The sequence below is a fragment of the Anopheles merus genome, chromosome 2R, assembly GCF_017562075.2.
Source record: "Anopheles merus strain MAF chromosome 2R, AmerM5.1, whole genome shotgun sequence".
Lineage (NCBI taxonomy): Eukaryota > Metazoa > Arthropoda > Insecta > Diptera > Culicidae > Anopheles > Anopheles merus.
In genome coordinates, this window is record NC_054082.1 from 22484483 (window position 1) to 22504931 (window position 20449).

The 20449-nt window shown below is 45.5% G+C and overlaps 1 protein-coding gene across 9 annotated transcripts in view; it reads left to right on the top strand.

Annotated features, from left to right (window-relative positions):
• The first annotated feature begins 705 nt into the window (after positions 1-705).
• The window catches only part of LOC121590696 (broad-complex core protein), a 114518-nt gene continuing 94774 nt past the window's right edge, over positions 706-20449 (top strand). For 4 of the 9 annotated variants that reach the window (XR_006004469.1, XM_041910591.1, XM_041910590.1 and 1 more), the window contains exons 1-2: positions 1395-3014; positions 18249-18336. The gene's annotated coding sequence lies outside the window, so the exon portion shown is untranslated. Of the gene's footprint in view, positions 799-1394; positions 3015-18248; positions 18337-20449 lie in introns of those variants that run through there. The other 5 variants (XM_041910583.1, XM_041910580.1, XM_041910579.1 and 2 more) reach the window with 5 other exon arrangements.

A 20449-nucleotide genomic window follows, 5' to 3' on the forward strand; every position in this document is an offset into this window, starting at 1 on the left:
CCTCCCCTCCTTGCCCACTGTTTCCTATCGCCCAAAAGTCCAACCGTAGTGCCGTCTCGCTTCCCCAGCCGCCTCGGTGTGTCTGTATGCGTACTTGTGTGTACCCTTTTCGTCGTCATTTTGGGCTGGCAGTGCAGTGCAACAAGCAGCAGCAGCAAGCCATCTTCATACATACATAAAAACCCCCTTTTGCCTGCCACACACAAACACACACACCACCACCACCATCATGACCACCGAAAACGACGGCACCAAGGGAACGCATACAGAAACGCATCAGCTCGCTCGCACACATCGGCTGGTCGCCGCGATTACCTTGATTTTATTATGTGTGTTTGCAGCTACTCTTCTTTTTTCTGCCTCTCCCCTTCAGCTTCCGCTGCGCCTGCCTCTCCCTTCTTCCCCTTCGTTCTGCCCAGGCGCACTGCTTTTTTGTATGTATTTTTCGGCGCAGTTCGATTGGTGTGTGCTGCTGCTGCTGCTGCTGCTGCTGCTGGTTTGTCCACTCGGTTCGGGCGTGCGCTCAGTCCCGGCGCGTGTGTAGTGGTGTGTTGCAATTTTTGTTGCTGGCCCCCTGCTTCTTCCCCGGGGCAGGCGGCGGTAGGTACAGCGAGACGTGGCGGGAAGGCCTTCGGGTTTTTCGGGACCGCGCCGTTGCAGCAGCGGAGGACCCCACAATATTCGGCAGCTTCCTGCGTCCGGTGCAACACGCCACTGCAACAGTACGGCGACAGGCTAGCGAACTGGCGGGCTGACTAACTGTGGGCGCTTTGTTTTTTTTTTCTTCTCCTAGCTAAAGTAAGTGCGTTTGCGTGCGTGCGTGCGTGCACTGGGGTGATTTCATTGAGGGATTGTGGGGTTTTTTTCTTCTTCTTGCGAATTCGTGTGCACGTAGAGAGGAATAGCTCTTTGTGTGGTGTGCAGTTTTCTTAGCTTTTTTGTGGACATTTTTGTGGTGGTGCTGGAGAGTTCGTTGTGTCATTTTGTTTCCCGTGATCGTTTCTTCGTTCCCTGTGCTTGTGAATACGGACCAAACTGCGGCCAAAAACACACACCGGGCACCGAATTTGAATTGTGCTACTGGTCAACAATGTGCCGTGTGTGTGTGTGTGCGCGCGATTGTGATGTTGAATTCCAATACGATACGATTTGATTTCCTAGAATTCAAATGAAAACCGCGTCCACACAACGTGCAGCGGCAGTGTGTTGGTGCCGACATTAGGACACTGGTGCGGCTTGTGACAGGGGCAACAAGGATAGGAACTGTTTTTCAACGGAAATCAAATGAAAGCCACCGAGAGACAATCAAAGCAGCCTGAACTCTAATTCCTAGTGCTGTGTGGCTTTGTCAGCAGGCAAACGACACATTTGATAATTCCACCAGCTGCTCAGCGTCACAGTAGGCTGTGGGAAGCGGTGCCGAAGTGATCGTGCATTTCGTCTACTCCGGTGTCTGAGGGGTTTTGTGTTCTGTTTTTTTGCGGATTCTAAATAAAGTTCTCTGTATGTACAATCAAACATTATGAGTGGACAGTTTGTGTTGAGAAGAGCATTGTTTTCGTGATAAAAGTGAACAGTGCCTGGGTGTCATTAGAACTTGCTCTTGCGAACGAATGATCGGTGTTTGTATTTCCTGTGTAGGTTCACGCTCTGCAGTGTTAGAAGTCCTGTCCTCACTAAGACTTATAATAACTTTGTTTGTGTGCATGTGTGTTTGGGTGTTGAAGTGTAATGTTCAAATAAAAACATAACTACTGTTACTAGTACTGTTACAATGAAATATTCTTCATAATCTGTAACATTTCTTCTTCTCTTTTCCTCTCTCCCTCGCTCTTCCTTTCCACTCTATCTTCCAGTGATGAAATCCAGTGCAATACCCGATCCGTAAAGACCCAACCACGTAGGCGGCGATATTCTTCATCCGTTTTGTGTTAGTGTGTGCGCCGCGCGCGTGTGTGTGTGTGTTACTGTGTTACGCTTGAAAGTGCTTCTATTGTTTTGTTTGTGGCGGAAGAAGAACGTGTGACTGTTCCCGGTGTGTATGTGTGTGATTGTGTGTGGCCAGCCCTTTTCGCCCTTGCAGCCAACCCATCAATGTGTCATACCACTGGTGGGGGACCGTACCATGTGTTTGGCGGGCGACCCATCATCTTCTGCCAGCATCATCACCGTTTACAGCCGCGCGTAAGATAAACCCACCACCCCCCAACGCGTGTGTGTGTGTGTGTGAGAGAGTGTGGTGTCCTTACGCCGAGAACAGAGGTCGCGGGCACACGTGCTGCTCTCGATAGGAAGCAAAACCCCCCGGCGAGAAAACGCTTTTTCCCGAGCGCGCGCGCAACGCCGAAACAAACTGTTGCGCCAGCGGTGTGTTTTTGTTTCTTTTCTCCGGGTTTTTTTGCTGGCACAAAAGTGTATGCTGCTGCTCCGCGTGTCTCACGGTGATCGTGTTGCTTCGTGAGTGTGCTTTTCACCGGCACAGGACAACAGCCAGCCGGGGTCGGAAGAAAACTTTGTGTGCGTGTGACTGTTTTTTTTTTCGTTGCTACTGCTGCTGTGAGTTGTTGGTGAAGTGAAGCAGGAAGAGAAGAGCTCGGAGCTGGTACAACATTACAAGCTCTAGTAGTTGCAGTAGTTGTGTGCATGTGTGCGGCTTTTCGTGTGCACCGCTGTGAAAACAAGAGCCCCGTGACAGATGTGACAGCTGCTTGTGTTTGTGGTTGTGTATGTGTGACTGTGTGACCAGACGAAACGAAGCACAAGCCTACTGAGCCCCCGGGCAGGTTCGCCCCATCGTGCTCTAATGCTGCTTGAAAACGTTCCCAACACTGTTCGTCCCCCCCTGGTTCTTAGTTTATTACTGTGTGTGAAAATACTGTTCTAAAAAGTGTGCGTGTGTGACTAGGCAAGACTTGTACTACTTCCGGCCACCGCACCGCAGTAGACGCGATAGTGTCCAGTTTTCTGAGAAGCGGAATTTCCGGCACAGCGGCACGCCCCCGGCAACAGTGCAGGTAAGCACCGTTTGTGTCAGTTTCCAGTTTCTATCGCACACACAGTTTTCAAAAAACTCAAAACACAATCGTCGTCGATGCCCTCATAATTCTAGTTCCCTCCCTGCTGCTGCTGCTGCTGCATTGCGGGGGGAGCGGGTGGCCCCCAAACGGGGAGAGGCGACAATTTGGCTTAGCATATTTAAGCATGTCCTAGTATATGAAATTCTGGGAAATTTGGTTTTCATGATGATGGTAGAAAAGTGGCTGTTTGGGCAAACAATACACATATGCATGTCAAGTTGTTTATTCGCTTTGGTTGGTTGTTTTTCTTGTGTGTGCGTGCGTGTGTGTGTACTTACTGTACTGGTGCTGTACGATCGCATCAAACGTTGCAGTTTTTGGGGGAGAGCGGGAGAGAGAGAGAGAGGCAGAGAAGAGGTCAACCTCATATTTACGTTAGGCCGAGGGGGTTACGTTTGTCAACGGGCGCCCGGTTGGTTTCGATTAGTTGATAAATAATCTAAATTTTGAATTTTCAACAACCATTTTTCCTGTTTTTTTTTCTTTCTTCTGCTCAGCATGCATTTTGCACTGAGTTTGGGAAGGGGCCTATCTCTATTCCCTTCCCACCGTGGAAACCGTGCTGGCGGGTATGCCCAAATCAGTTCTATACTATGCTGTGTTTGCCCGTAGCAGCATTTTTTTGTGTGTGTATATCTTTTTGTTATTTAATCGTGTTGATTTGTTTTCATTACATTCGGCACCCCCCTTCCCATAGCGAGCTCCTCTACGTAAGTGTAAAATTGCTCGAACGAAACGAAAAGCATAATTTTCGCTAACCTTAGGGTTTAGGGGAAAATGTAGATAAGGAATAGGTAAAAAAAGGGGGAAAAAGACATTTTAAAAACTGCACAAGCATGGGAAACAGTTCGTTTAAAAATAAATTATTTTGTGTAGAAAATATGTGTGTTTGTGTGCGTGTGTGTTATTCAAAAAAACAACCACAAAAGGCAAGAAAATGGGAAAAAAGATAACATTATGCCCCTCTAATAGTGCCTGCGCTTGTTGGGTGCGATGGTTTTTAGACAGTCAGCCATTAATGCACTCGAATTTGTGTGTGTATGTGTCTGGGTGGCTGTGTAGACGGCAGAATATTAGGTACTTTTTTTGTGTGTGCAACCCTCTGCACCATCATCCGCAAACCCAGCTGACAGAATTAGCATGCGCATTATAATGGTGTGTCGAAATTTGCGCGTTCATTGACCAGGCAGAAACAGCACCACCTCCACCACCAGCACCACCACCATGCAGTATGTGCAGTTTCCCTCCCCCTGTTGCTGGCGATCTCTGCTGCCCGATGGGTGAAAATGAGTGTAAATATTTGTGGCAAAAGTTGGTTGTTCATCCAACTGCATCATCGTACCAACAAAAAAAAAATCGCCCGAAATATAAGGGAAGATTGTGTAAGTGTGTGGTGCATTGTGAGAAGCAAAGGGAAGGGAGCACACATGTTTCTATTAGCCGCAGTTTGGCAGTCGGTTTTGACACACACACACGCACGCACAGAACGCGTGATTGTAAAAGCAGACAAAGAAGAATACGCAAATCTTTTGGCTAACTCTGCGCGGTGTATATGCACTGCGCGTCAGAAACCCGAAATCTGATGCTTTTCTGCTCAAAATACACACACACACACAGGCAGTCACATGAGCAAGCAAGCAGCACATCAGCAGGCAGCATCAGCGACATATGCATGATCCAGTGATAGGTTAAAGATCTTGGGAACACCCCATGTGTCGGTGTGTGTGTGCTATTGCAGCGCGCACAAAGAGATGATGATTTCACCTTCTTTTCCTAAAGCGCAATCTTGTGCTGCAATATTTCGGGGTGCGACGGGCTTTTTTTATGGCTCGTATGTTGCTGTTAACTCGCCAACCGAGAAATCGTGCTGCAAAGGATAGAGAAAGGAAGCCCCAGATTGGCTCAGTTTTAGAGGATATATTGAAAGGGTCTTTAGCTGCTTCTTATAGTTTGCCTATTTATTTTTTAATTCAACCTCCTCACCCGGTGTTGTCTTTGTTCGACGAATGTGCAATTAGGCGCATTCCTGTTTTTCTTCTTCTGTGAGAGTCTATGCCTGTCTATACTGCTGCTGCTGCTCATAGATATTTTTAAACGCATTAACCTATTTTACTGTTCCTCTCTTAGGCGAGCTGAGAGCGATCGTATGAACTTTTTTGTTCCTGTTTTTTTCGCATCATCGGCTTCAGTCTTTTCGTCTTGCCGCAGATTGCAAAAATAAAAATAAACATTTTTCTTTTACGATTGAAGCCACATGTGTGTATAGGTCGCTATCTCGTACTCTGGTGCATCGCGTACTGGTGCTATAAGATGGCGAATGATGCATCGCTGCACATGTGGGTTTTGTGATGAAAATTAGTTTTTTTTGGCAAACAATCGATTTATTAAAAAATATTTTAAGCTTAAGAAATATTCCTGCCAACAGAATACAACTTGAGTCGCTGATCCAACAAAGACATTTAATATAAATTATTAGTGCCATCTTCGGGTTTATATTTTGAATACGGTGAAACTCAATGAAATTAAAAAAAAAAATTTTTTTTTTAAATTTCAAATCGTCGTTGTCAAAACAGTTCTTGAAACATTAAAATTTGTTTTTCTTTGTTTGCCACACATTTTTGAGTGTGGAAAAAGATTATCCAACGGACTTCTGTTATTCTTTTCCAGAGATATTTTACTTTCGTAATCATTCCCAACGACCCACTCGGGAACCGTTTCCACTCGCGCACTCAGCTAACGGTACAAGATCCTTGGAAATAATAACCTTCACGTCGGGCCGGTCTTGTTGCGTCCATTTTCTCTCCCCGCCGGTTTCCGGTTTCTGGCAGCTGATGAACGCTCGATTGCGCAGCTCTTTGACTTCACCGTAATTAGCTTCCCATCTTCTCGGGGACGGCTGCAACTTGTTGTGCCCTTTCTGTTGGGTGGTATTTGTTGACCGCACCTATACACTTATGCTCGAACGGTACCTTTTTCCGGGCATCAAGACGAGCAGGTTCGTTGTCTCGCTCTCCTAGCAAATGCGGTGGATTCTTTCTGGTGAAGCTAAAGATCAATTAAAATAATTGTTTGCAAAATGGCTCTATAATGTAAAATATAGCCTGATGATGAGAATACCATTTCATTTTTCCAAATATTCTTAACTATTAGTAGAGCGCAAACTACTAGCAAAATCGCATTTACGCGGCGGTTCGTGTTCTTCTGGCGAAATGAAATCTTCAGTTTCTGGGCCTCAACGCAGAACCAGCCAATTGCATCGGGCGATGCACAAAGTGCAGCGAGAGTAGAACAAACCCTACCCCGGGCCCGAGCGCCCTTAGAGCGAGAGAAAGCGAAAGCGCGCGCCCGGCACGCGAGATAGCTAGCGAAGCGACGACCGTGCCATAGTGCGCACCCGTTCGCCTAGGCCAGTAGGTGGTCGTGTCTAAAAATAGTGATAGTAGAGCGCATTGACAATTGCACTATGCAGTACACACGCATACACACGTGGTCGCTGCACGCTCCTGCACTTGCACTTGCAGGGCCCAGAGCGTGCAAAAACCTGTGTGTTGCCGTGTTCTGTGCCCGTGTGCGCCGCATCGTCGGTTTCGTCGGTAGGGTGGCGGTTGGGAGTGCGCCGGGGATAGACATCGTGGTGAAGCAAAAAAGCCAGCCAACCACACACACACACACAAGAGAACGAGGCGAGCCATGCACACAGTGTGAGCGCGGAACCACATGTACCACGCGGAGAGAAGAACTTATGAATGAAAATCCTGCTGCTGCTGCTGCATGCCGGCAGTTTCCTTTCCGTGCTTTGCGTGATGAATGAAAACACTTCGCGCGTCCGTGCCACGCCCTTTCCCAACCCTTGCCCTCAGCACCTGGCGTGAGTGGTTTTTACTCAGAGAAATACACCCGATCCCGATGCATCTTGCTTGCCTCTCTGCCCCTGTTGTCGTCGTCGTGGTCGTCGTCGTCGTCGACTTCGCCGTTCCCGTTGCAAGTGCAGCAGCAGCAGCAGCAGCAGCAGGAGAGAGAGTATGTGCTATGCGCACGGACATTGGTACGTATGCCGTAGTAGCACTTTTTGTTCTTGCTCCCGCTGTTGTTGGTGAGGCGGCAATCGCAACTGCAATTGCACACTGCACCCGATATGTGCTTGTGTCGCGCGAACGTTGGCGGCGGTGGTGGTTTGGGGTGTGCGCGCTCACACTCTCAAGTGCACTAGGGCAGTGAATGCGAACGACATATGGGGTCTCCGCTGTGAAGGTTGGGTAGGATTTGTTGTTCTTGCTGCTTTGCATTGCTCCTCGTCTCTGTCCTGTTCTTTTTTTTGTGCAAGTGTCTGATATAGAATGCGTGGCGTTGTTTGTTCTCTTGCCGTACCTTGCCATACGCGTGCCGTTACACTGGTATGGTCGTGTTGGTTGGCTCGGGAGGGGGGATAGTTGAAATAGTTTCGCGCAGGCAGCGCAGTAGGTAATCGTAGTCGCCATGGTCGTGTTGTTTGCTGAATGCATGCGGTCCTCTTTGCCGGCAACGCCATCATCATCATCATCGTCATCAATGGCTGTCGTGGGAGTCACGTGCTTTTTTCACTGCACTGCTGCCAGTGTTTTCCGATTGCCGACTCGTTTTTTGCTAGTGAAACGTGTAGCGGAGGGTTGCCAAGAAGCATATTTCATCTTGCACGTGGTTCTGTTGTTCGTGCACCGCCAGCTTCAACGGTCATACGCGATAACCACGAGTAGTGTGCATGCGAGACCGATAAAAAAGTGTGAGATGAAAGTGGGAGACGTTCAGGTTCATGGCTGCTTCTTGCACGGCTTATATTACTCGGGGGTGCACCAGAAGCAGACAGAGCAAGTGTTGTGTATGCCTCAAACGGACTTTGACCGTGTCTGTTCGCTACTAACGTACAGAGTTGACCTACATTTTGGTGCCGCTAAATTGGTTTTGTTGTTTCCTAATTTTAATATTTAACCTATTCATTTTGGTTTTAAGCGTATGTATTGATCCTAAATCTAGCTCCAACAGATTGGAATAACATCAGTTTGTTACTGTTAGATTAATGAGCTTAGTTTCTTTCTTTCTTTTTTCTGTTGATTTATAAGCAACTTAACAAACATCCACACAAACTATTGTTGGTTTTCCTGTTCGTTATAAAAAAAAAAAACAATTATATAAATGTACAGTACGCGTCAGAATTATAAATTGTTCTATTTGGATAGATTTGTTTGATTGATCGTTTTCAACATTTTAATTTTTGATGTTAGACTATTTAATTTTTTATTTCTCTTCTGTCCTCATGTGTATTGCCTAATAATTTACATGCATTTATGTGGCTTTTCTTTTGTAAAAAGATAAAGGTTTCCTCGTATGCTTCTTGTATTCTCGCTACTAAGTTGTAGTTTTGAGCAACTGACCGATTGTGGCTATTTATTGTAGAAAAAGTAAAGTCTGTTCAGCAACTTGCTGCAGCTATTTACATCTCACTTATCGTAACGTGTCCAAAACCGGTTCATATCGAGTTAATTAAAATCCTAAAACATTTAAACATAAAGCTTTTGCCCGTGGAGTAAGTAGTGGGAACAGGGTACGATTCGAAAAGTCTAAAATGTAACCAAGTAAACATCAGACTCACCAAGAAAGGCAATTTAAATTTCCACCAAAAAGGGGAACCTCAAAATTAGCTAGTTTATTGCCTTCGTGAGGAGCTCGTAAAAACGAACGAGAATATCTTCTAATTTTGGTCCGGCCCTGTCTGGATCCGGAACTGGGCTGGCGCCGAATGGGGGAAACAAAGTGGAGGGAAAAAAGAAAACACCACGCACTTCTACTTCATTGAGCTATTTTATGATCGGATTTGCCGCGGAAATCATTCGATCGCTCTCAAATTCGACTGGCTTTTTTTTAAATTTTGTGCATCCCTTGTGCTCGCGAAACTAAACCCAAGAAGGAAAAGATCAAACTGCAACGCGCACTATATACAATAGAACGGCGGTGCGAAGATGCATGCAACAAGTCGCCGAAAGCCACTAACCAAGAAGAGCGCGCGAGGACTGGGTCGCGTTTATGTGGTCATTCGCCTCTTCAACTTGCCGGCTCTCCAAAGGGGGGGCTGCGCGTTGTGCTGGTGGTGACGGCTGCAACAGTGCAACAGAAAAAAATGAAGGAGGTAGATTCTAAACCTCAAACAAATCAAACCATCCAGCCAAACGTCTTGCGTCGTTGTGCTGCTGCTGCTGCTGCTTCTCCCCAAAAATCTACAAAATTATTGCACAGCGATTTGAAGAAACAGATAAAACCGAAGAGGAGAGGGAGAAAGAGATCGACACAAAAGGCAAGCACAACGTGCAAAAAGTGTGTTATACGCAGGAACGACCCGAGCGTACAAAAATGTGCGTTTGCGTTTGGTGTGCGCTGCTGCGCTCGCGGTTGCGTTCTTTTCTTTGCCTTCTTGTTTTTTCGACTCCTCCCGGTTGGTGGGAATTGAAGTAAGAGGCTCCTCTGAGCACTAGCGCTCCGGGAAGACCGGGGCAAGGGGGTTTCGGCATGGCATTGCAGTGCTGTGCTGTGAGTGTGTCGGTCGATCTGTGTTGGCATAAACTCGTTTATCCGGCTTTCCATTTGAGGAAGCTGAAGGGGCGTGAGGAGGAGGGAATAGTTTGTGGGAATGGAAACCGAGGGAGGCTGGTATTTCGGGCTGCCTATTTTTGCCATTTCCTTCTTCCCTGCCAAATTACACTTATTGCGGGCGGGGTTGAAAGGGGAGAAGGGGGGGGGGTAACGCTCACACACAAAAAAACCCTCCCAAAAAGTGGGCATCTTGATGCATTTTTATTGCATCTTTTTTTTCCTTCGTTAGTCGCTGTGGGATGCACTTTTGTTTGGTGGGCCGAACGACGGCTAAAACACGCGACTTTTCTCTCTCGCTCTCACTCTCTCCTGTACAACGATGGTAGAGATAGACAATATTCATTTCCAAACGGCAGGTGGAAGGGGGTGGAAGAAGGGGTGGACTGTGGCACAGTTTGTGTTGCTGTTGGCTGACTGACCTCCACTTTGTGGCTCTAAAAATTCGTCGAAAATTGTAAATTGGTGAATAAAATTGGTATTTTCCTTTTGCGTTGCGGTTCTCCGCCGCCGCCGCCTGTTCGCCCTCCGCCTCCGACATCACCGCGCATCCTGGGTCTGGGCCGGCGAGCGGGGCCCTCCCAATGGGGTCCAATAAAAAAGAAAAAAAAAGGGATAGAAGGGGAAAAGAGCCCGGTTTGCCTTCAAAGTGCAATTTCTTGCCCCCAAAAATCTGTCTTTCTCTCCTTCGTAGATTGTGTGTGTGTTGGTGTTGGTGCGTTTTTTTATGGTATTCATTGCGATCTGTCTTACATGTCATTTGGATTTAGTGTGTGTTTTTCTTTTTTTTCTTTTCACCATTTCGTCCACCAGTCACCGCTTTTCTACGATGCATTTGCAGTGCTTTGTTGTTCGCGTGCGTGTGTGTGTGCGAAATGCATTTGCCAGCTGAATCACGCAATTTTAGAGACTACGCTGCTAGCAATGGCTGACTTCGGGACACAGTTTTTGGGCACACACACACTCACGCCGCCGTCCATAGAAAATGAAATACTTCTTTGCCATCCATTTTGTGCATCCCTTATGTGCACGCATCTTGCTGTAAAGTTGGCGTTCCGTCTCAAATTAATGCGTGACAGCTTTGTGAAGTTAATTTCGGTTTGCTTGATTGCATTCGTTTTAGATAGCTCGGCAAGCGGGTCCTTCAAATCATTCATTTCAAACTAGCAGCAGTACGAATATGCAGACGACATCCTCTACAGATGTCTCGTTTACTGCTTTCGATGTAAATTTAAAACTTATTGTATTTACAAATTAGTACATTGGATTTTTGAGTGCTTTAATCTTAACTTCTACATGACTGTTTTTATGTTTGTGCCAATACTATTTTTCAAATACAGTGAATCTCTGTAAGATGTAGTCTCTTCAAGATGAATTGTTTCTTTAAGATGAATATTTTGACGGTCCCGTCATGTTCCATACATTTTATACACTTCTCTAAGATGAAGATCTCTCTAATCCGAACATTCTATAAGATGCATACGCGATTTGGCAGCCGAAATTCTCTAAGATAAATGTTTGAACGACAGTTCATAAAAATATTGGTCCACGGATGCCAAGCTTTTTTTGGTGGTTTCTTGCAATCTTCATAGCAACAACTTCATTAGTTTTCCTCAACATGAATATCTCTTTAGGTTGACGGTCCCTTGACGATTCACCTTAGGGAGATTCCACTGTATTCTGTTCGTTTTTATCACAAAGGAATGAAAAATTTCATTCACACTTAAATAAGTTTTATCTTTCAACAAAGCAAAAATTCAATTAATATCAGCGGCTCGCTTCGGATTTCGTTTCGCTCTTTTTTTCGAACGTTTCTTGCCTGATGAGCATACTCAATATATAATCCGATGAGTAGCTCAATACAAATAAACTTAAAAAATTGTGTATAAAAAGAAAAAATGGTAACTGAAGCAGTAGCACACAATAATCAAATGTAATGTTGGCATAAGCTTTGCCAGCTGGCGCATTGAAGATAGTGTCAGTGTTCGTGTTAAAATAACTATTTTGTAATTATGGTTTACGCCCATGGAGAAAACCACAACAAACGTGTATCACCAATATCCAATGACTGTTTATTCCCTGTAACACTTTTCTTTATTACATGCTATACTGAACACAACGTATCACAGAACATTCGCTCAAAACCAATTTGCCATCCATTTGCTTTATTTTGTTTTAAAAGCGGTTTTGTAGTTCGCATTCAATCCCGTACAATGCTAGTGGCGTGCGCGCGCGTATGTGTGTGTAAGTAACCTTCCTTAACCTCCTTTTATTGCACTTTTGCTACCATCCGCCCGCCATGCCCCGAGACCGAACCTGCTTGCGCGAGTGCGTCTGTCTTACCTGGCCAAAGGAAAACATCGTTTAAAACTCGTTTTCTTTTCGGCTGCTGGCCGATTCTCATCTCGCCCTTTTTAAGGTGTGTGTGTGTGTGGTGGAGAGAGCCAAACTTTTAGCTGAAAAGTGCAGGATGCAACAGAACATTGCATGCTGCACACTTTTGTATCTACGGATATATTCCCGACTGCCGATCTCGGGGGGAGGAAGAGCAATTGCATTGCAATGAATTGTGTTTCAGTGTGTGTGTGTGTGTTTTTTGAGACTATTCAGTTGGTTGATTTAAAAGAAAAGGGAAATAACTATTACATGCCGGCATACGAGAGCCGCCTCTCAATGTGCTTTCAAACACAGTTGTACGATTTCATCAGCTTTTTTAAGGGTTTGTTTGGAGAAGAATATTTTGGAAGTAAAATGTTTGATTTTTTAAAAGTCTTTTGCACTTCGTTTGTAAACTACCAGGCATCTCCATTTCACGTTCTTCCTGTGTTTATTGGAGTAAATCGCCTAGTGATATAAAATATTGATAACAATTAATAAGTGATCAGTGCGAGACGGATATGCAGGTAAATAATAAGAGTCGGAGATTTTTGTTTCTGCAACCGTTACGCATGATGGGTGCTGCTTGTATGTATATGTGTGCCGAATTGTGTACAGACGGTGCGTTTTTATGCAACGCAGCAAAACTTTCACCCGGGCGTGATTGGAAATTCCAATGAGCTCAGCTAAAGAAAGTGAAAAAGTATGTGTGTGTGTGTATTTGTTTTTTAATCTCAATGCGAAACAGATCCTGTATCATTTGTGGCCGAAGGTGCAACACGCCAACTGAGAGTTGGGAATTAATGCAAACAATGTCTTTAGAGGTTTGTCTTGTTCGATGAGCCGTCCCTAAGTAAGCAAGCTTTGGAAATGTAACTCTTGTCGTTATATCAAAAACATTTTGGTTACCTTTTCAGCTGCTCGTAACTAGTGCCAGTCTGCCGTAACTGGGCCACGCTCTCAATCAATTTGAGGCAAACAAATTTGAGATGGTAGTTTTTTTTAGAGTGGCATCGCTACTGTTGGTACCAGCTTGGAAATTGTAACAGTATCGCAAAACGGGCGGACAAAGTTAGGCAAAGCAGCATTGTACGCGCACTAATCTAAGCTTTACTACATCTGTAGAACATACAAGATTAACTGAGTACATCGTGGTAACACAGGGGAGAGAGGAGCGCTGTTTTATGGTGCTACCCTCCCCGATAACCGCAGTCGTTGCTTTGCTCCGTTGATAACGCGTGTAATCCGCCGTCTTTGTTCTCATTGCCATTCAAACAAATCGCATTTCGCTCACTCGTAACTGTGTTCCACAACCACAAAATCTCGTGTTTTTGTTCGTTACTGTACATGGCCAAGTCTTGTTTGGAGTTCGATAGTGTCTCAGCTCATCTTCCTGTTAGAGATTGTAGTGTATCACTCACACCACACTCAAACACACACACACATACAGAGCGTATTTTTCCAGGCCACTGGTCAAACGCATCCTCAAATGTAAACGACACACTCTGCTGCCGCCCGCATGACGCTTCTACGATTGTTTGCTAAAAAAAAATAAGAAGACGGCTACAATAAAAAAAAAAGAATCCATTGTGTGGTGTGGTGCATTTCAGCTGCAAGCTGGAGATGGAAATGTTGCTTCTTTTTTGTTGTCATTTTCCTTCTTCTCTGCGTTCCCGTTTTACTTGCCTGCGCGCTGGAAGTGTTGCTTTTCTCTTTCTGGTCTTTCTCCCTTCTGCCTACTCCTAAATCTTGTCGAGAGCGGCAGCAGCAGCAACAAGGGGTCCTCCTCCTTCATCCCCCTTTTGAGATTCGGGTCTGCTTGATAGACATTCGCTTGATGCGCTTCCCCAAGCTTCGCAGCTCCCTCCGGCAGCTTGTGGTGGTATGCACTTTTTTTTTTTGGGGCGGAGGGCAGGGTTGTGGAGTGGCATGAGCTTCCTACCCTCTACCGACGAGACCAGCACATGAACGCTGTCTATGTACTGATGATGAATCTAGAGGGGCAAGACTTGCAGTAAGGGTAAATCATTTGGAAGAACGAGATGCAATCGCCGAAATGGCAACAACGGCAAGAGGGAAGGCTGGCTGGCTACACATTTTATGAGGTCACGGGCCGTAGGTTGATAGTGTGCGTGCTGGTGTGAGCTGCTTCTTTTGCGCACAAGTTAGAGAACAACATCCTCCTCCCGCCCTAGAGGGATGCCGATCGTCGAAGATCCTTCGTGCGCCAGCGATGTATATTTATTATTCCGCCTCTTTCTGTGCCGATGGGGCGCCGCCATGCAAGAAGGAGGAAGCGAGGAAAGAATGAAAAGTGTGGTGAATAAAGAGTGGTGCGGTGAGAGAGGAAGGGGAGAGGGGGGTGGGTGTTGATGATTGTTGAATTTTGAAAGGGCAATGACCTGCAAAACAAGGTGGTAGTGTTAGAGCGATCACACAAAGCAACGGGGGAAACGATCGCTAGAAATGATGGTGGCTGGCTGGCTGGCTGGCTGGTGTTGGTGTGGTGTGGCTGACGGATGATGAAAAATCGATGCCCTCCCATGTATGGCGTATATCTTGTTCTAGAAGGAACGTGCTGTGGAGAGTAGAGCGGAGGGCAATAGGTTTTACGAAGCGGGGCTGCTTATACCATTTTACATTAGATGGAATCTTTTGTATTTTGTGGTTTTGGTTTAAAATGTTTATTTTATGTTTTTATGTTTATTTTACTGGTTTGATCATATTTTAGAACAATAAGGAAACTAAGGGACTTCTTCAGCCTAGTCAATTGTCGGCTATAACCAAATATGTATGTAGAAAAGGCCTTTGTTTGTTGAATGATAAAAAATAAAACAAAAGAGAGTCAGTTTTTAATGCACCCATTCATGTAGAGAATTGGAAAAAGCATTCGCTTATACCCAATAATCATTACCTTATGGATTTAATAACAATTCAAACTCATTCAATATAATGTAAAGCAATATACTGTTTTTATTTCAATTTCACTTTATATTATTTTCTAAGTATAACGTTTGTATAAAAAATAAAAGTAGTGACAGCAACGTCACAAATATTATAAAAACTGCAAGACTTAAATCAAACTAAAATGTTGGCTAAGTTGCAAATTAGTTTTAATGCATTTGCAATGCACACACAAGCGCACTAACCCACACACACATACACACACAGTCCTTGTTGCGTCCATGAATGTAGCTTTTTTCGTCTAAGCGTATTTCTTTTTCCCCTGTTTCCTTCCCAAAATGACCAATACACACACACACACACATACAGCAATACTATGTATGCATTTGTGCATTGGTATAGGTGTGCAATGGATGCACAATTTCGACACTGCTCCCTATCTCGTTCGCGCAGATGCGTTGCGCGACCACACTCTCGTGCGCTTACCGCGCGCGTCACGCATTCCCTAAGAAGCGGACGCATGGTGGCTTACGACAACATCTCTCTGTGTCTGTGTGTGTGTGCGCGCACTATACAATCCATGCGGTTATCTTTTTGGGGGTTGTTGTGTGGAGGAGGGGGAGGGACAAAAATTGCAATTGTGTTGTGTGTTACGATGTAGAAGTGCAGTAAGGGGAGGGGGGTGGGGGGGGAGTGTGTGCGCAAAAGAGTTTGTGTGCAATTTTTATTTCGGGTGGTGAATTTTCGGACAACAGAGCGCAGCAATGGTTTTGTGGTGAAACGCCTCTCAGAGACATGCACAGCTACAAGCGCAGTATAGGGTGATGTGTGTGTGTGTGTGTGTGTATTTATTTTTTTAAATCATCCATGCAATCTGCAAGACGACTACAAGTTGGACCCGAGTGTGTTAGGTGCTATCGTCCCATGCGACTGTGTGTGCGTATGTTTGACATACTTGAAACTTGGAACAGTGTGTGTGTGTGTGTGTGTGTGTGTGTGTGTGTGTGTGTGTGTGTGTGTGTGTGTGTGAGTTAGTGTTTTTTTGAGTCTTTTGCTTGCTTCCGCTCCTTCATCTGTCCCGCTTTGATCGATCGCTCTAATGCGTTGTGTTTCTCTTTCCCTCTTCCTTCTTTCTGCATAAGACGATGCACTACTTAGCCCAAGCCATCCTTCTCCATCCCGCCCCCCTTGCCCGGGGGCAGTCCGATGCATTGGCAACCTATTTCGAACGTTCGAAAACACAAGGAGAAGGGGGAGATTTTTTTTTTAAGTGGCCATGTACAAAACGTCCTACGAATGTGGCGTGAGATTTTGAAACTTTTGAATGTGTGTGTGTGTGGGGGTTTCAGTAGGAGGGAACAGGGAAGAGGTTAGGTTTGCGCATTTGGTGGTCAACCTCCTTCTATCCTTTAGGGGGGGTGGTGGTGGTGGCTCGGCATCAACATGATGATGAGTGTGTATTGCGGTGGGTCAGGCGGGAGCGAATTCGATCGCGAGAAGAGACCAAAGCGTCCATTGGACGCCGGAGGGTGGAGGAAGCAAGGGGAGGGGGAAGGGCACACATCACGAGGTCAATGACCAAAAAGTGGAATTTTTGTGCAGTGTGTGTAGTGCAGCGCTGCGCAACCGGCTCGATATTCAACACACCCTATGGCTCTCTCTCTCTCTCTTTCTTTCTATCCCAATGTTTGTGTGTGTGTGGGTTTGTTTGCGCAACCGAGTGGAAGAAACATGGAACCACCGAAAAAACAGTGCAGGTTTGGCAGACGAAAAAAAAAGCGGCTGCATTCTGTGTGTGCGTGTGCTGCGATGCACACAACATGCAGTGCGCCGCCAGTGCAGAAAATCAAAATTGGGCCTAAATTGTGTGCGCAGTGCGCTCTCGCTCTCTGCCCATTCCTCCCGTACCTTTTCCTCTTCTGTAGGCAGTGAGCAATTGGGGTGTAGCAAACCTCCAAAATATATATTTTGAAAAAAATGGGATCCATTGTATATATGTTTGTTAGCTTTTGCTAGTCGATTTGAAGTGGAACAGGAGGCTTGTTTCAGGGGTTGCTTGCGGGAAGGAAGTTGGTTGCGATCAAGATGGGTTTAGTTTGGTGCGGCGCAAGCCAATTAGAGTAGTGCAGTAGTTTTTGGAGTGCTGCATTTGTTGTTGTTGCTGCTATCACTATTTCTTTCACCCATTTCGTTTAGTTACGTGAAACTTGATTCAACTAAACTTGCAAACTTTCATCGAGCGAAGAGGGAGGGAAGGGGTGTCGTCACTATTTTTTTTTATTTTCATTCGATTTCTACGTTTTGGTGGCTGCATTTGGTGGTTCCGCCATGTATTGGTGTGGTGTTTCTCCCTTCGTCTTCACTTCGCAAATTCGCCTAGTATCGTCCATTTTGAATGCACAATCTCTACCATTTCATGATTTGGAAGCGAATTGTGTGTAGGTAAATGATTGAATGACACTTCTTTTTGCCTTATGAACAACATTTGTGTTCGTTTTAATTGCATATGCCATAAGATCCTTTGCCTTTTCTCGGCCATCATCTGTAAAATAATGATGTTTGCCTAATTATATTTCTCTACACTTGTCGAAAAGGCAATTTATGTGCCCAAAATTACCACCCTTTCTCTTGCATTTCCTTTCTCCTGGATCATGTTTTTGTTGTTGTTGTTGTTTAGCGCTGCCCTGTGTGTAGTGTTGTGTGTCCCATTAAAATGCACCGTGGCAAGTGAACCGGGACAAATATTGTCGGCAATTTTCGCCATCCTGCCTGCCGTGCCAACGCTTGCAATGGGAAAAATGGTTCCCTGGGTCATTTCTAGAGAGCAAAAAGCACCCCCGAACCCACACACACACACACACATACCTATGGCGCGGGGTGCAAATGGCTGGGAAAGAAATTTAGTAATTACCCCCTCAACAGCAGCAACATCCGCTCCTCCAAATGCAGCAACAGCCACACACAACAGCGGAACTCTCCGTGCTTCAATGTAGGGAAAATAATGACCGAAACCGATGAAACTTCAAAAAGAGACTTGTGTACATTTTTTAGCCATTTTGTGTGTGTGTGTGTTTTTCTCTTTTTCTCATAAAATGCTTTCTTCTCCCTGGAGGGCCTGTTTTCGACCAACGAACTCTCGAGTGTATCTTGCAGCAAGAAAAATTAACCAATTTCTGATTTTCTTTCTTTTGTATCTCCCCCCCCCCCCCCTCTCTCTCTCTCTCTCCTCTCTCTCTCTCTCTCTCTCTCTCTCTCTCTCTCTCTCTGTTGCAGTATTGGACAGCAGTTGGCGCACGGACGGGACGGCTTTTTTTGGCGTTGGAAGACACACGACGCTCCCATCTCTGCACCGGAGGCACAGGTTGGTCTTCAATAACAGGTTTCGTGTCGTGATCTTGTGTGATGATGATGATGATGATGACGATGCCCAAGATGCATCGCTTATAATGGCTCTACGCCGGTGTATCTGTGTTGCCTGCTGCCACACTATACCGCATAGGAAACGCTCGCTTGCATAGAGGGAGGGCGAGTGCAGTTTTAGTTTTTCAGCAAGCCCACAATTTCGGAGGTCGTTGCCATTTCGTTTCGGGGCGTTGAAATTATTGGACATTCGCCCGGACGGCTCTCTGGCCCTGTCTCGAGCACTCTCGTTCTCTCGCTCTATCTTTCTATCTCTTCGCCTTTGTGTCACCCGAACGACAGCTTTGCTTTTTTGGCTGGTGGAAAAGTGGTCGAGCTAAACTAGTTCATGGTTTTCTTTGGTATGGTTATCCAGCAGGGATGAGAGATGAAGATCACATTGGATCACAAGCTTATGCACAAATTTATTGCACTATAAGACGTCAAATTGTAATGTTTTACTTTTGCTAACTTCTTTGAATTGAGTAGCAAGACGAACAAAAACAAAGTATACTCCATTTATGTCCCTTTTATACAACCCATTATTGTACAGAGCATTGTAGTTTGGATTTGTACACATGGTTTTAACACTGATTTTTTGTGTAAAATGGAATAAGTGGCATAATAACTTGTTGTTACTGTGATATTATCACAATGGCCTTTGGAATGCAAGTATCAGCAATTTCTATCTCGCTTTAATGCATTTCCAATACCGCATGAGGACTGCAATATTTTTACAATTCGTGAACCTTCTAGCAATTTAGATTTATCTGCACCGAACATATCCAGTTTCCCCCTGGGTGATCTGGTCGTAAATATCGGTGCTTTGGTGGTACGACGGCCTCGTTAAAATGTGCATTTTTGTGTTTTCGGTGGTGCAATGTGTTGCGATCCTTCCCGAAAGGAGGCAAACCAGAGACAAAAAACCGGTTCTTTACACAAGATATTCGGTGGGATATCGTGACTACAAGACAAACACACACACAGAAGAAGAGATAGAGAGCTAGAGACACAAGGAGACCCGGATCCGGTCTTGTACGCAGCATCTACCCCGAACTATCCAAAATAGTGTGAGTCTGGGAAAGAAAACATAAATGTGTAATGCAGTTGATGTATATTACCAAAACTCGGTTTCCACAAATTTCTCTACACAAGCAAGGAGCCCTGTAACGGCGCAGCCTAAAGCTGAAAAACGTGCCACATCAGGATGCAATTTAGCGATTCGTCGATTTGCCGGCCAAAGACGATTGCATCCTGCATTTTTGAAGACCTCCGGTGGCTCTCGTCCACCTTGTACAATCACACATCATAATTTTAGTTTCTCCATCTCTTTCCCCGTGCCAGGTTTTGTCCGTTTCCATATGACTACGAACCTCTAGTGTCTCAAGAGCCGCGAGGAGAAGGACGTTGTGTGTGTGTGTGGTTAAGTTTCAAGTTGCAAAACTCTTTGACATACTTCTGCACGCCCCACAAGGGAAGGCAAGGATCGCGGGACACGGTGCGCGTTTGCGTGTTTTTGTTGATTTTCCATTCGGTTTCCTTTTATTGACTCTCACTCGTGGGTTATATTTTAAGGCCTCCTCTTGCGCGGACCGGTGTGATCGGATAGGTTTATTCCCCACGATTTTGTCGTTTTGTGTCTGTGTATGCAGTTGCATTAGCTGAAAAGGTGCATTTCGCTGCTGTGCATCATTACCGATCCCGCGAGCCTCTCGTGCGCGCCCAAGCTCTCCATGATGGGAATGGATGCGTTCGTCTTTTTGCAGCTCCTGGGCGTATGGTGCCGTTTCCTTTTGGTAGTTACGTTTTTTATTCGGGCCCTTTTTGCACTCTTCCAGGCGGCGACAGGACAACAACGACGGTCCTGGGGTACCAAGTGCGATCGTGTGGTGCGCCAGATTGTAGCGACCGAAATGGCGACGGTGTGTGTGTGTCGTGTTGCCCAATAGTGTTGCTGCCTTTTGCTGCAAATATGGGACCGTCGTCGTCGGGTCGCCTTGTCTTTCTGTTGCATTCGGTTTCTTCACTCCACTTTTCTCCTATTCATCCTTCGTGGTTCAATGTTCATGTGCATC